Source organism: Ictidomys tridecemlineatus, chromosome 11 (assembly GCF_052094955.1).
Source record: "Ictidomys tridecemlineatus isolate mIctTri1 chromosome 11, mIctTri1.hap1, whole genome shotgun sequence".
In the NCBI taxonomy this organism is placed as follows: domain Eukaryota; kingdom Metazoa; phylum Chordata; class Mammalia; order Rodentia; family Sciuridae; genus Ictidomys; species Ictidomys tridecemlineatus.
In genome coordinates, this window is record NC_135487.1 from 120,585,424 (window position 1) to 120,602,897 (window position 17,474).

General features: G+C 39.0%; 1 protein-coding gene across 4 annotated transcripts in view; it reads right to left on the reverse strand.

Annotated features, from left to right (window-relative positions):
- LOC101955835 (interferon-activable protein 203) overlaps positions 1 to 16,397 on the reverse strand; it is a 29,398-nt gene extending 13,001 nt beyond the window's left edge. Inside the window, exons 1-4 of one of the 4 annotated variants that reach the window (XM_078027208.1) lie at positions 16,326 to 16,397; positions 2,385 to 2,505; positions 2,161 to 2,302; positions 610 to 710 (exon numbers count right to left, since the gene is read on the reverse strand). The gene's annotated coding sequence lies outside the window, so the exon portion shown is untranslated. The other 3 variants (XM_040287248.2, XM_021735991.3, XM_078027207.1) reach the window with 3 other exon arrangements.
- Positions 16,398 to 17,474: the final 1,077 nt, after the last annotated feature.

A 17,474-nucleotide genomic window follows, 5' to 3' on the forward strand; every position in this document is an offset into this window, starting at 1 on the left:
CTCTTCCCTACCCAGCTGTGTCTGTGTCTGTCCTTGTGTGGGAGCATGCACTCTGTGTCCTTTGTCACAATATTTATTGGTAGAATTATTTATTGGGTCATAGTATTTATTGGTAGAATTATTTCAACAGTTGCTTGATTTATATACTTTCAAGTCTAATTTTCTCCATTAGTTTTTATCATAATGTCTATTTTCTCTCTAAAACTCACAGTATATTACAGGTTTAAATTTATTAATAGTTTCTTAATTTTCTTTTAAAAAAATATCCCTGACTCCCTAAGTATAGTCTGAAAGGCCTGGATTTATCTTCATCTATTCATCTATTCTTTGTATACCTTTCTATCATATGCTTTTGAAATACACAACACACCTTGTCTTTTCACGCTTTAAGACTTTGCTAGTTCCCATTTCATGGCCTGAAAAGCCACTTCTGTATTTCTTTCTCTGATTACCTTCCACTACAACCTTGAAGACTGTACTGAGGTTCTGTCTTCCGGAAGCCCCAGAATTCCCACATGGATAAGAGTCACATCCCTGAACTTTGGTAGCCTCTTATTCTCTTCCCTAGTGACACTGGGTACATGGTATAGATTCCAATTTTCTGCTTACCTTACAAGCCTTTTTAGTTTAGGATTCTGGGTTTTTTTTTTTTTGTATATACCTCTAATTGACTGGAATGTTCAAATATCTGGAGCGATAATTGCTTCCTCCTGAGGGAACAGGAATATCGTCAAGATTGAAAAGGCACATAGAATAAAGAGAAGATTCACACAATGAACATTTTAGTGAAATGAAGAATATTTAAACAAAAAAAAAATGAGTACTCTGTGAGTCTCTAGAAACAAAGAATGAAACTTACAAAGAGTCAAGCATCAGATCGAAACTGATTTTCAATAGCACAACTGCCTACAGTAAGATAATGGAATAATGTTTCTATAATACTAGTTCAAAATCCCCATATCTATCGCACAACTCAAAAAGTTTTATTAAGAAATAGTTCAGGAGCTGGGTGGGGTGCACTCATGTAATCCCAGCAGCTAGGGAGGCAGCAGGATCTTGAGTCAAAGCCAGCTCAGCCAAAAGGAGGTGCTAAGCAACTCAGCGAGACCGGGTCTCTAAATCAAATACATGAAAGGGCTGGGCAGGTAGCTCAGTGGTTCAGTGTCCCTGAGTTCAATCTCTGGTACCAAAACCAAAACCAAAACCAAAACCAAAACAAACAAACAAACAAAAAACCACACTAAATACTTCAGGCCAAAATATTTGGAGAATGAAATCAAACTTGATTAAGTAGACTATGTCTTAAAAATAAAAACATGGTAGGAGAGAAGAGAAATAGGAAGTGCATCCACATGGTGAATGAAAGGGGGAAACAGAAGGTGACAGTTTCTGATGCATTTGTCTTTTAAAGCCTAAGAAAGAGCAATAAGTTAAAAAAAGAGAGAGAGAATAAAGAAGGGTCATAGATTAGAGTGAAGATAGCAAAAAATCAAGACAAAATACTTATAACCATCATGGACATACAGAGTTTAATTAGTTAAGGGGAAATTTTGGTCAAAAATAATTGAAGACATCTATTTACCTGCTTTAGAATGAAGTTAAAGAAAACTAAATCCTACTTTTCAAGATATTAAGATTATGCATTTGAATAACTGTGTTTATGAGTCTGAATACTTTTACAATGCCTTTGCAATTGTTCTCATGTTTTCTAAAATTGGGATAATGTTATGCATTCCAGATGTGTTTTATAATTAACATTACTTTATGCTTTTTTTTATGTCTCATTCTTGTCTTTTCCTGAGGCCCCTCACTACAGTCACCAAGTTTTTTATACTCTTTCCAAACAAGAAAACCAAAGTCCTCTTCTGCAATATGAACCCCTGTCAATTCCTCCTCAGCATTTACTTTACAATCTGCAATAGTCAATATGCACTTCCCTTTATTCAGGCCTCAGTGTTGGAGAATAAAGAGGTCTGTTATCTTTCAAAGTGAAGCATGAGAATCAATCACTGCAGTTGTCCCTGTTCTCAGCATAACTGATGCCAGCCCTACTCCCCTCACCCCACCACCCTGAAGAGCCCAGACTGATTCCCCTGGTGATCTTGTGATTTGGGGCTAAGTGTTCAGGTCTTCTCTACAGAAAGCACGGGCAGGACTCACCTTCCTGGAAACTTCTTCAGCAGTGGTCCAGGTTTCCAGAGCTTCAGTAATGCAGGAAGCAGGGCTTTTTTTGGTTTGCATTAGGAAAATAAATCGGCAAAGCTCTCAGAGAATGAACAGCAGGATATTGTGTTCTGAAATGCTAAAAATAAATAAATAAATAAAATCATTTCCAGCATTTCCAAAGATAACAGAGGCATAGCACACTGGTGAAAGTCACTAACTTGAGCAATGTTGGGTGTCTCATACTGCTCAGAGCCCACAGAGGAGAGGAAACAGAGAGGACTCCTCCCATCAGTGCTTCTAACTTTCGGTTTCTTGAGTCAGAAAAAACGGAAGAGCTTCCTGTAAACACAGTGATGACCACAACAAGTTAGAGCTCAGCAGTACTGACATGTTTTTCTCAATAGATGAAACTTTCCAAGAACTTTCATAGCCAACATTTAGGAACCTCTATTCCTTTGAATGAGGTTAAATTTCAAAGGGAAAATGTGCGCCTTCTAGCTACTTCCAAGGCACACTTCCCTAGTCTTTCACACAATGAGAAGAAAAGGGAAAGGCATTAATCTCATCTTCACTGCATTACACAGTAGGGAGTGTGTGAATAGATGAAAGAATTAAGTTTCCAGTTCAGCCCAGATACTGCTCTCTGACCCTCACTATTATGGACAAGGCAGATTTTCCCTACTATCCGTCTGCTTTATATTGCTGTAAGAGAATACCATACACTGGGTAATTTGTAAAGAACAGAAGTTTATTGCTCATAGTTCTAGAGGCTGGGGAGTCAAAGATCAAGGCCCTGGCAATTGGGATAAACATTTTGCTGCATGCTCATATGACAGAAGGACAAAAAGAGCAAATTTACTCTCACAAACCCTTTTTATGGTGACAGTAGTTAATTCATTTATGAGGGTAGAGACCTCATGACCTAAACATGTACAATGAGTCACCACCTTCCAGCAAGATTGCATTGGGGAGGGAGGTTCAGGTTTAACAGGAGTTTTGGAGAGGACAAGGACACTTAACTGTAGAATTTACCCGTCACTGCTTTTCTATCTCAATCCTCTATGTGTTCATTGAGAATCTTAATTATTTTTATAAATCCTTTATTTTTCTTTATTCCAGTACTACTTTTTTTTTTCCTCTCCAGATTTTCATTAATATTATTTCTCCCTTGAATTCACGATGAGATTTCTTACTTTTGCAAATAGTGAACTTCCTACCTGAAACATTTTGGTTTGGGAATTCTAACTTCAAATGAGAACAACCTATAAGTTATTCAGGTTTATTTAACAAAGGAAGGAAAAGGAACTGGAACTTAGATTTCACAATATTATTTTGCTCAATTTTGGGGTATTGGAAATATTGAGTAGAGAAAAATAATTTACAACAATGAAGAAGCAATGTTCGAATTTTCTTTTCTTTTTGGTTTTAGATGTGGGGCTTTAGAAATCTGGTCCAAGGGAAGAAACTCACATGCACTGAAATAAAGGTTACCATCTTCTCAGTTGTTTAAAATACCAGCTCATGGGTGTTAAAAGGGGAAAATTGGAATATGGAAGTATTAAATGGTGAGAAGTTACTGAAACAAACCCTTACTACTTTGTCCTTTCTTGTTTCCTAGCAAATGACAAACGGCTAACTGTTCCCTACACTAACGTAGAGGTCTTTTTACTCAGGAATTCTGGTTTTGGGATAATCAATCAGCAAAGAAGAGACAAAAATACTTAGCATAGATCTTCCAGGTCTTTGTAGTATGGCAAATTATTGCTTCTTAACTCTTCTGGCATGAAGTTAAGTGCTGTGTGATTTTTGTAATTGCATAGTATTATGACACATCTAGATTAAAAATATACCCATATCCTAAATTAATATTTTATTAACCAGTTAAATGGTGTTGAAAATTTAATAGCAGAAGCATAAAAATAAACTACACCTATCAGTTTGCTCTAGAAGTCTACACAAACTGACTTAATCCCCCGCCACCCACTTCCCTACAGTGTACTGTTTTACTTTCTTAAAGTCTTTAGCTGGTTCAATGAAACTGTAGGAGACTCACTCGACTATTCCCTCTGGTGACAGAAGTTTCTAAGTTCCCTATCTTGATTATATTTGATGTTACATATTTGGCATGCTATTTTGGATTTTGAAAAGCATTCTCAACCTTTTTTTTTTCTTTTGAAGTCATCCTACAAATATAACAGTGATTTAACTATAGTTTATTTGTTCTGTTTTTGTTTTGTTTTGTTTTTGTCTGTTTGTTTATCTATGCTATTTTGGGCTTGGAAAACCCCTTTAGAAAATGTTCAGTGATCACATTTACTCTATGAATGCTCAAGTAACTAGCCCTTGACGAATCAAGCTAAACGCATCAATAGAACCTAGTAGGTGGCAATGCCCAGGACTGAATTTTGAGAAGGGAAGCCTAGACTGTTGACTCAACAAATATTGTCTAAACAAATGCTTGTTGAATATCTTCTGTGTGCCAAATACTATTTTGAGAGGCAACATTCAGCAATGAACAGCAAAGTCTTTAGACTCAAGTCACTTCTGTCACAGCAGAGACTGGCAAACTAAAAAACCAAGCCAATAGCAACAGCACAGATACCGTGCAGTGTCAAGTAAGTAAGTTCCATGGAGTGATGATAATGGTGTGAGGTAATAGGAAATAGTGGTGTTACTGCTCTTTCGTAGTATATACCCAGGGAAGGCTGACCTTAGGAAGGGACAATGAGCAGAAACCTAGATCGAGGGGATGAGCTGCTCAGATATTCAGAAGTTATTTGACAAAAGACATAATCCCGAATACTCAGATTATGACAAGGGTAGACATTTGGGGGTTGACGTCTTCTAAATCACAGTCAATAACAACCTTTTGTCTTGCTTTGGTTTTAAAACGGTCTCATTCCACGCCGTACTATAAGAAGGTGGTTGGCAAAAGAAAGAGCAGAGCTTTGGAGCCAGAAGCCTTGGGTTCGGCCCTTCTCATTTGCCTTTTAATAGCTGTGTGGCATCACAGGACTCATTGCAGTTAAGGTGCAATGTGATAATTGGGAGATTATGATAAAGGGCCACCGTCATGTGTCAGGCAAACCAATGCTGACTACTTGAAACCTAGGATTGTCATCCTCTTTAGAGATATGTAGGGGTTCCCTGCATGCTCCCGATACCTGTCTTCCAGGATTCATGTCAGAGTACTTTGTAACTTCGAATACTCTACCCAGTGATCTGCTTTTATGCATGGTATAGTATAAAGGCTTCTCAAACTAGTGTGTATGCTCTTGAGGTCAGAAAGTCATCCAATAATTCAGGAATGTATTTCCTTTGGGTGCTTAAAACATTTTAAAGAAATAATTCAGAGCAACAGCTAAGTCTTAATTTCTCATGCATAAAATACGATATTTCGTGACTGTTAAAACATGATGAAATTATAGAAAGGTTACAACTTCATGGTCAAGTAGGAAACATGCTGGGTTGCCTGTTCACCATATGGTACATGCTTTTCTTTCACTGTCAAGCCTGGGAAATTCAGGTGACTTAATACTTTCAACTATTTCAAGTGTGTTCCTTATTTTGAAAATGTTCCTGATCGTGGTTTCAATGTCCACATAAATAAAGTTTTTCCAGTCCTCACGTGTCTATAGAAAAAAAAATCATAACAAGTCTATGTTAAATGTAATAGTTCAGAATTTGTTTACATGGATCATACTCACTGGGGTAGTCAAGCTTTCCTAAAAGTCACCATCAATTATTTTCAACTCATAAACCTCTTCTCTTTTTCTTGACTCAGGTCCTCTGTCACTTAGGTTGCTGCTCTGGAAGGCACTAATCACTAGCAATATGAGCATCTACTCATATGTGTATTGAACATTGGAATGAAGTGGTGATTCATATCTATTTCCCATTTTTTTTCAAGTGGGCTGTTTAAATGGTAGAATATGTGGTTCTCCATGTCTTCTGCATACCAACTCCCTATTAGTTGTATCACATATTGCTGCAATCAGCACGGCCAAACTTGTAAGAAAGAGAAAGACTCACACACACATATGATTTTGAAGATGAAGCTACAGTTGCGGGGAAGGCTGCTCTCTGATGGAGAAGCAGGTCTCAAGAGTTATACCCGTGTATGCGTTCCTGGTCACTGGTGTGTTCGATGGTCACTCGCCTACCTCGGTCGCAGGGGGTAGAGATGCGTTATCAAATCAACACATAGACACCAGGCGCTGGTGAGAGCTGGCAGGTGACAACCTCAGTCGACCTCCAGGCAAGCTCGTTAATTTTTGGAATGCATACAGCTGTTATAGGGTTCAGGTAGTGCGTGCCCGCCAATCACACATAAGCACCTTAACATCTATAAGCCAATCATCTTATGCTTAATGTAACTGCACTATGAGGAAGCACTGAATATTGCTGTCGTGATGGAAGGCAGTCTGGAAGGGTCTTTGTCCCTAAGGGAGGGGGACTTTATGAGTTGGGAGGTTTCATGCCCTGGAGCATCTGACCCTCGGTTTCCTGACCTGGTAGTCTGGTAGCTTGGCAACGCTAACCACAAGAGCTGAGGATGTGGTTTCACAGATGGCTCACTGAGAGCAGAGCACCCCGTCCTGCAGGTGTTCCTGTCAGGCCTGTACAAGCTTAGGTTTTCCTAACACTCTGAGCTGCTCGTACCTGCTAGCTGTGAACCAAAAGTCATTTCAACCCACCAGCAATCTTTCTTTATACAAGTTAAAGGCTATGCAAGCATTATTCTTTGTACTCCGAAAGTTACAGGGCTAGAAACACTTATGCAGCTTTTCTGCAGTTGCCAACTACGGTTGCAATGTGCGATGCTAGGAGCTCTGCGTAGCTCTAAAGAAGGTCCATTGTTTAAAGTTACTGTTAAAGGGGCAGGTTCAGCAGCAGGGGAGCTGGTGACACATTGTGGTTTCTAGCAAGAGACTTCCTCTAGTCCCTGGAGCTGTGTGCCCGAGATCAAGACTGAAGCTGGTCAGTCTCTTCCACAGAGCCTCCTCATTCAGGGCTTTACCACAGCAGCCAGGCATCCTGGCCAGGCTTGCCACAGCCATGAGGACATCCGAGACCCCAAACCAGACACTGCTTTCCCATTCTCTGTCGTACTCTCCGTACGGAACATCAAGGCATGGTGCAGAAAAGCTGTTCATCGCACGGCAGCAGGAAGCAGAGTGAGCAAGGTGCCAGGGACAAATTAGAGACCCCAGAGACTTGCCCCTGGTGACTTCCTCCAGCCACACTCTATTTGTCTGTATACCTGCCACTCAGTGCCGCAGTGTTACTTTAAAATTATTAATCCCTCAAGTGACTTAACTGATTAAATTACAGTTCTCAGTCCGATGGATTCGTCTCTGAATATTACTGTGGTCTCTCACAGAAATTTTGAGAGGCACCTTGTATCCCAACCACAATGCAGCCTTTCGTGGTGACAGAGGCGTAGGTTCTCCCGAGTGAATTGTTAGGATTTGTTTAGTAATTGAGCTGCTGTTTTGATCCGTTTTACTGAAAATACCTAATAAGTGACTTTAAAAAATTTTTTTAGAAATTCTTCAAAACCAACCCAGCATTATTTTGCCACCTCTGAGCTGACACTCCCCATCTCCTCATCTTCCTTTTGCCCATCTTTACCTCCAGTCCACTTGCCATGACCACGCACATGGGACAGATGTCAACCTGAATGCTCAAGGCACCATCTGCACAGTTTGAAATATTTTCACACTTTACTGAAGGCTTGAAGAAAAACAAAAGGAATTAGAACACTGAAAAGTCATAAACTTGGGTATCAGGCACCTTTTGATCTCCTCCTCATAGCTATCCACTTCTCCCCTGGGCCAGCCTGCCATGGCCCCAGACCGCTGGCCCTGCTTTATGGGCAGACGCTATCCTTCTGGATTTTAGCTCAAGGATTCTTTCTAGTTTTCACTTTTTCTTCCTTATTTATGAAACATAAATTACCTACATCTCAAAGACTATTTTTATATAATAACTATTGTTTCCATTGGAAGTGTGTGCATCTTCCCCCTAAAAACAACTCTTGCCCATTTTCTTTCAATCTCTGAATGATTAAAAGTGGCCAAGAGAGGAGCATCTCACTCAAACACTCCTTAAAATGAGAGTCCCCGAATGTAACAATTTCAAGATTTTAAGTTCGACTGTAATGAATAACAAAACACACAACCCCCTCACCCGCAGCTTTTTGTAATGTTTGTGTGTATGTTTTTGTGTTTGTATATACAAGGGGGATCACGGTTTCTTTTACGATTTCCCTAAAGTTAAATGGTACCATTCAGTTAGTGGATGATATAAATAATTAGTTCTCCTTAGATATTAACTATAAGATAGTTATCTAAAGCATTTTAGTAAAGACACTGTGTCACATTTTTTTTTTTGTTGTTGTTTCCTGGGTTAGCTGAAGTTAGAAGATGTCATTCTTAGAGGTGGCCACCATATGACACTAAACATATGTTGCACCAAACTAACGTGGTTCTAAGTTCAATACAGTTCTAAAATTCCACCACAGGTCACTCCTAGTCCTGCCTTGGGTGTAAAACGGTTATTGGTGCCGGATGCTTCCCCTTATTGTTATCATTCCCCTAAGTATTATAGGAAATTACTTTTTGTTTTATTTTGTGTCATCTTTCAGTCCCTGTTGGGAGTTCTTTGTGTATAACTGTTATATGAGTGTACACATAGGATATACTATTCTACTCACAACCTCACTTCATGGAAGGTGGCCAAACATCGCAGCTATTCACATGGTACATGGCATAATATGAGTTATTTACCCTCTTGATCACGAGGCCAACTGGGAACTAGGGCTTACTACCACTGCCCAAATCTCCAGAAAGTATCATACCACATATTTCTGGCCTGAGAAAAGATTAAAGTTCAGAATTCAAAGTATAGTTTCTATTGACCATGTATCATTTTTTTTCCCTCCATTGTGATGTACAGAAAACACCAGTTGAACCATTTATAAGTCACGGATCATCTGTTTTCTCAGAGAGACTTTCTCCATGCTTGTCACCCCCCCACCCCACTTTTCTGAGCTCTAAGTAGAATCTCCTTTAATGATCATATCTACCACTAATGTCCTCAAGACAGTCCAGGACTTTTTTTGTAGCATGCACCTCAAATTCTTCCGGTCTCTACCCATTATCCAATTCCAAACCCATTTTTGCATTTTAGGTATTTTTTGCAACAGCATCCTACTGTGAACAGTTCTAATGTCTGCTTTCCCTGTATAAGAGCCTTCTTAGCCCAGTATAACAAACTGAGTGGCTTAAACAACAGAGATGCATTGTTTCCCATATCTGGAGCCTCCAAATCCAAGATGGAGGTATTTGCAGGTTTGATCCTTCTGAGGTTCTGGTGGAAATATCTGTCCTGTGATTACCTCCTTGGTTCTGGTTGTGGGCTAACTCTGTTTTATTTCCTTTGACTTACAGTTGCATCACTCCAGTCCCTGCCTTTGTGATTACATGGTATTTTCCATGTGCATATGTTTTTTAAGGCACGGTCATATTGACTTATGGCTTCCCTACTGACTTCAGATTATCTTGTTTCACTTCAAAGGCTCTATTTCCAAGTAAGTTTGCATTCACAAACTTAAGACTTCAACACATGCGGAGGTGAGGTATAATTTAAGCCATTAGCACATTAAATGGGGAAAGACTAGTCATGATCAAATGGTGGTAAGATAACTAGATAGGAACATTGTGGTGAGCCATCCATGGGCTGCGTGTGTGGACTATGTGCATAGAGGCATATGAGGGAACAGGTCTGGACTGCACACTGATTGGGCTGTGAGATGCAAGTCCTCCTCTTCTCTTCCTCTGCCTGTGATCCCACACAGCATCTGAGATGGGTGTGACTGGCCAAGATGTCAATCCATCTGCTGACCACAGGACATTAGGAAACAAGACTCCACCCTTGAAACCTTATCCCCTGCCTTGTTTGGTGAAGAATATTCTATCAAAACTCCTTTGTTAGTTCCCCCTATAAAAATAAAGAGATTCTGGGTACATGCTCTCTTTTCCAGTGCCCAGCGTGAAAGCTGACCCTTAAGGTAGCAGATCCATCCTGATCTGAAAAACGTATGTCTGTGTGTTGCATGGTTTCTTGCCGCTTTCTTAGTTTAATGTTGCAACCAGCTCTTTTGAACACAGCTCATCTCATCAGCGCTGGTGGCTGGCGAGATAACGTGATGCACATAAATGAAGTTGGTCCATTATCACACACCATATGCAAAAATTAATCCAAAATGAATCAAAATCCTGGGTGTAAAAACTAAATTATTAACTCTCAGAAAAAATAGGTATAAGTCCCCAAGACCTTGGATTTTGCAATGATCAAAAGATTGAGCAAAAATTAAAAATGTAGATGATTGGAATTTCATTGGTTAGGGCTAGAATTCTGTGTTGACCTGTTTTTAAAACTGGCTTCAGCTAATTGTACTAGCAAAGCACAATTCTTTGGGTCATGCTTTGGTAGATACCCCTCCTAGGTTATACAATGGGACTCACAAAAATTTGGTCTCATTGATGGGTGTTTAGTTCTTAAGCCTTTGTCATCAAACAAATTCACATGGGTTCCTGTCACCTGCTACTCAGGCTCCAGGAACCCAAACTCTATGATGGTTTAGGTGCTTAGATGACCGCCACGCTAGAAGGGTTATCTCAAACACACAGATGCGGAGGTTTGCTTTTGGAGGTCTTATGACAGTCAGCCACAATTCTCCAGAGTTCTCAATCATATTCAGGAACATTCAAGAAACCAAGGAAGCTAGTCCCAATTCGTGGTTTGTCATGCCTTTTACCAAGGGCAAGGGGGTTTACCTAAAAATCGTAATTTGGTACCTTTATTTCCACCATTAGCAACATTCATAAAATTGGGTTAATTTTCACAGCTTTTAGCAATTCTGGAATAGTTATCTAATTCATAAAATGCACTCTCAGATGGAGAGGAGAGTGAAAGGATTGAAGTACCTGCTTCTGGAGAGAGGGTTTCTTATTAGAATATCCTCTGGCCACCCCAGGGCACCTCTTTCTTCACAAGAATGCTCTGCAGAACCTGGACTGGGCAAACAAACCCCAAACATGATGCTGTCGCTTCTGAAATTTTCTTAATATTAACCTTTGCATGTCATAGCGTCTATTCTAAAGCCATATATGCTCATTAATTAATCAAGGTTTAGATGTCATAAGGCTGGATATGAATCTTTTCACTACCAGTCATTATTTCTGAGAACATGGAGATTTTTAACCTCTTGTATACATTGATTTTCTTTTGTGTGAAGTGGGGCAGGGAATAACAGCCTCATGACTGTGTTATGAAAAGTGAATGAGATAAACTACATAAAGAACACAGACTTTAGAACCAGAAAACAGTAACTGCTCAAAAAGTATAAATATAATTATTGAAATAAAATTGTCATTGATATTTACCTTCTACGTTGGGTTTTGAATGTTTGATCTGATCTATAGATGTATCATGTAGTATGCCAACCCTGTTAAGAGAAAACTCAGATCAAGGAGGTATGAGAGATTCTTCATAAAAAATATGCTTTCTAGTCATGTCTGTGCCATGTAGCAGTTTTAATATCATCCACTAGAGTTTCCATGAAAGGAAAGAATGGGAGAAGCCATCAGTTCTGGAAATCTTGGGTCAACATGGATGTTGATGTCTAAATTTTGAAAACCATCTGTAATTCTACTAAAGCAAGAGTAAGTCAGGGGAGAGCAAGGAGGAACTGGTGTGAAGGCCACATACACCTGTGGGTTTTCCTGATTATATATTGCAGAATTTAGTGATGCTTAGATATATATGTAGCTAGTATTAAAGGGTAGTGAGGCTATTTATAATTAATTCTAGCATTGTGTTTAAAAACATGCTCTCATCTATTAAGGAACACTTAGGTTGGTTCCATAGTCTAGCTATTGTGAATTGAGCTGCTATAAACATTGATGTGGCTGTGACACTATAGTATGCTGATTTTAAGTCATTTGCATGTAAATCTAGGAGTGGATTAGCTGGATCAAATGGTGGTTCCATTCCCAGTTTTCTGAGGAATCTCCATACTGCTTTCCATAGTGGTTGCACCAATTTACAGTCCCACCAGCAACGTATGAGTGTACCTTTTTCTCCACATCCTCACCAGTATTTATTGTTGCCTGTATTCTTGATGATTGCCATTCTAACAGGAATGAGATGAAATCTTAGAGTAGTTTTGATTTGCATTTCTCTAGTTGCTAGAGATGTTGAACAATTTTTCATATATTTGTTGATCAATAGTATTTATTATTCTGTGAAGTAGCTATTCAATTCCTTAGCCCATTATTGATTGGGCTAACTTTTTTTTTGGTGTTAAGTTTTTTGAATTCTTTATATATCCTAGAGATTAATGCTTTATTGCAGGTGCGTGTGGTAAACATTTTCTCCCAATCTGTAGGCTCTCTCCTCACATTATTAATTGTTTCCTTTGCTGAGAAGAAGCTTTTTAATACAAATCCATCTCATTTATTGATGAATGGATAAATAAAACGTGGTATAAATACTCAATGGAATATTATTCAGCTTTAAAGAAGAGTGCAATTATGGCATTTGCCAGTAAATGGTTGGAGTTGGAGAATATCATGATAAGCGAAATAAGCCAATCCCATGAAACCAAAGGAAGGCTGAATGTTTTCTCTAATATACAAATGCTATTTCACAATAAGGCAGGGACACTAGGGAAGAATAGAGTTACCTTAGATTAGGTAGAGGGAAGTGATGGGAGGGGAGGGGAGGATATGTGGGGATAGGAAAAATAGTAGAATAAAACAGACATTATTACTGTATGTATATATGTGACTACATGACCAATGTGATTCTGCAACATGTACACTCAGAAAAATGAGAAATTATATCTCATCTATGTATGACATATCAAAGTGAATAAATGCATTCTACTGTCATGTATAAGTAATTAAAACAAAAAAAATTAAAAATAATGTAAATCTACTACTTTGTTCTATCTAAAAAAACATGATCTCAATATGAGAACATATAGAACATTAGCAAGGGTAAAATAACAGGACTATATGAGGAGGCAAATATAATGGGATTATGCAGTTGGTCATGTAAGATGTCAGTTGACATGATGGCAGTGTAGAAATAGTTTTATAGAACTGAAATACTCCCTGTAACTGTTATTAGAGTAGACAGCATTGATTATTTAAATCTTATGGTTATGGGTTCATGCCCTGACATCCAAAGAAATAGTAGGTCATCTAGTTCTTACCCTTACAACATTTTATAGCTAGAAGCCACAGTGTGTTGGAAACGTTGCTTGTTATTATTGAAAAAGTTGTGGTGGGGCTTAAACCTATGATACCTCAAATACATGAATAAATATTAAAGACAATTTTCTTCTCATGTGAATGATCATTATGACAAAACCCAGATATTTAACAACAACAAAAAAATCAAATGCCAAGCTCACAGAATGAATCATTTCCTAATGAACTACCAGGGAGACATCTTGGCAGGATGCATGGAAATAGAACACTTAGTCCCATTTCCTGCCCTATGGAAATACTTCCCCCAGGAAGCACTGGTCCAGGTATTCCTGGTTTCTGGTATTTGTTCACCAGGTGATGCATAAGAAGGCAAGTCAAGATTTAAAATGTGGGTGTTAGACTAACTGGCTTGCCTAGGGTTGATGCTTAGGAGGCACAAACACACATTCACCTGGAAAGGCAGAGTCACAACCATGCATTGAGCCTGCAGTAATATATCCAAAAAAAGACTGTTGTGCATTTGTGCTTCCTTTAATGGGGAAGCATTGAAGAGCTGGTCTCATTCTCATTAATGACTTCATTTGAAGAGGCAATGCATAAATAAGCTAAAATCATATAAACAGGTCCAAAGATATAGAAATATTCCTGTTTTCTTCCTAGTCCTCTAGTTCTGTTCTCTAGAGGCAAAACTGGTTTTAGCTCCGCCTATGCTCATGCAGATATATTTTATGAATAAACAGCATATGTTAATTCCGTATGTTGAAAAGAAATAGTCGGATGGTTGGCCCACTTCTCTGATGGCACCTGAGGCTCCCGTTCCTAGTACATGTGCCCTTTATAATCCTGTCTTGAGTGTGGGAAGGACCAAAGCAAATGATGAGATATCACTACCATGATTAGTTGGGCTACCAGCACCTCAGAGCCAATGGCTCTGAAGATATAAGCTGTCATGTTGTCAGAGAGCCCCATGCTAGGACGTGACGTGAGGTTGGTCCATATGAGCTGAGAGAGACCCCTGGTTTATAGTCAGCAAGGAAAAGACTTCTACCAACAACCTGAATGAACTTGGAAGAGAAATCCGAACTTCAGATCAGTGTAGTCCAAGTGGATACCTTGATATCAGTCTGGTGAGTTACTAAGTGGACCCATATCCAGATTTCTGATTTAAGGAAACTGAAATAATGCACTTCTGTTGTTTTAAGCTGCTATATTTGTGATATTTTATATTGCAATTGAAAACGAATACAAGTATAGTCATGTGCTTGCATAACAAAGGTTCAATGATGGACCACATATATGATGGTAGTCCCATGAGACTCTGTTGCCTAGTGACATTATGGCCATTTTAGTGTGTGTAAACACATCCTGTGATGTTTTCATAACAATGAAATCACCATATAACTAATTTCTCAGGATATATATCCCCATTGTTAAGTGACACATGACTGTAGTATTAGAAAAGTAGTTATTTATCTGTTTTGTTTATAATTTTTCCTTCATTTAAAACACTATTAAGTCTGAGAGTGGTGGTGCATGCCTGTAATCTCAGCAGCTAGGGAGACGGAGGTAGGAGGATCGCAGGTTCAAAGTCAACCTCAGCAACATAGAGGTGCTAAGCAACTCGGTAGGACTCTGTCTCTAAATAAAATACAAAATAGGGCTGGGGATGTGGCTCAGTGGTTGAGTGTTCCTGAGTTCAAACCCTAATACCAAACAAACAAACAAACAAAAAAACCCAAAACCAACAATTAGCCACCAGGAGTGGTGGCACACATCTGTAATCTCAGCAGCTTGGGAGGCTGAGCCAAGAGCACTGCTCAACAATTCAAAACCAGCCTCAACAATTTAGCGAGGTACTAAGCAAATCAGTGAGACCTGTCTCTAAGTAAGATTTAAACAAAAGGGGTGGGGCTGGGAATTTGGTTCAGTGGTTGAGTTTAATCCTGGGTACAAAAAAAAAAAAAAACTATTAAGAAGTGTGTGGTCCTTTTGCCATTTATTAATTGGGTTATTTGGGGTTTTTTAAAATTTTGTTTTGTTTTGTCTTTTTGGTGTTAAACTTTTTGTGTTCTTTGTATGTTCTACGTATTGATTTTTTTTTCTTTTCTGTAGACTCTTCGGGCTATCTTTATGTACACGTATAAAGCACTAAATATAAAAAAAAACAAGTAGAAAGAACAAATTCGGGGGTTAGGAGAGAAAGTTGAACAAAAATGTGAGCATTCACCTTATGTAACTTGTATTGTGAAGAATGTCAACCTTTAAATACTATTTGCTGTTTAGAAAATAAGTCATAAAAGAAAATACACTTCCAAGAAGTTAAAGGACCAATGAGAATATAAATAACAAGAAAAATCTTGAGTAGCATGAAGATGGGCACTGGTGACCACCGCAAGCCACCAACACACAATATTTTCAGTTATAACTGTTGTATAATGGGTTATTTTGGGAGCCCAACTCATTATGCCTGTTCCCAAGAAGCAGTACTGCTACAAGGAGTGAGAAAAACATGTGCTAGTCAACCTCCTCAAGTTCCTTAATTTTGAGCGGTCCCAGGGTATTCTCATTCAAGAACAAGAACTTCAACATGAGTAGACAGCATGTAAAACTGTAGATCAGGCTTGCTGAACTACATTTTCTATTCTCTCCAGGGTCCCAGGATCATATAAGTGGCAGCAGAACATGGTACCAGAGAAAGCTGCTAATGCCTAGCAAGAGTTGTGAAAGCAAAAGTTGGACTCTAGGCTTGAAGTTGTAGAAAATGGAGCAAAAGAGGGATCAGAGGAAAGAATGTTAAGAGAAAATGCCGGAGAGCTTGTGATTACTATCTAGGTCCCCAGAACGTTCTCGACAGACAACCTTACAGATACTTACACACTGGAACTTCATCCACAGTACTGTAGATTTTAGATCTGCGTGGGGACTGCAGAAATCACTGTCTGTCTTACAAGCGCAGGAAGGCATATGAGTAATCCTCTCCAGAGACTGAACTGCAGGATGTTGTGCAAGGCTAAGAAAATGAAATCGTTTGAAAAAAGAAAAAGAAAACAGCACAAGTTTAGGTCACTTGAATCTTTGATTAGTGCCAGCTGTTTCATGATGTCCTTAGACAGTTCTCTCCCTCATCTGCCCTCCTCCCAGGGAACAAGAAGTTATGTGGCAATTTTGAGACTCCTCCCATTGAGTTTCAAAGTTTCTATTCCATTAGGCAGGGAAACTAGAATTTCTTCTCATAAATATCTTACAGATAATGAAGAACGGTGGTGGAGTTATCCTCTTGTTCTCTTTACTCTGTTGAAGACTGATAGAAGTTCCATCATTAGCAGTTTCTTGAACAGCAGATGGGTCCCTAGACACCAAAGCCCCCTATGAGAGTGTCAATTGGGAAAGGTGAGTCACTCAATGACTTCCCCCTTTGCTCTTCCCAGAGTGCCAATGGAGAGATGGGATATTGGTTGAAGCATCTATTATGACCAATTCTTTACTGCACCTCCTGAATAGAAGAAGATCAGCTTTGCAGGTAATTTCCTTAGTACGTGACACTTTAAAGTTATTGCTAGCTGACATAATAGGGTATGAACTCAAAATCATTTTGTGAATCCTTCTTGGAATACCTGTACATGAATTTTGCCCTAGTTGCTCTTACCTGTGACTAGGATCCATGATTTCAATAATTAATTTCCTTGCCTTTCTGACTTAAAGACAGTTACCCCAAGTGAGTCATGGACTCAGCACTACAGGAGTGAGGCCTTTAACTTCTGGAAGAGCATTGAGGCTCCAAAGGCTCAAATACCTGATATATAATTTGGGAGAGGGGGCATTTTTTTAAAAACTGTCAAAGATATTGGCTCTTACTCTGGAAAATTGGAATTGAAATGTCCCCAAAGTGAGTCAATCCACAGATAGAAAATATAGGGCAAATCAGGGAGAACATTGCCATTGTCTGACTCCCACAGATACTCTGAATTTCATGGTAGTTTATTACAGATTTGCTTTTGCTGCTTCTGTGATGCATTGAGCTGA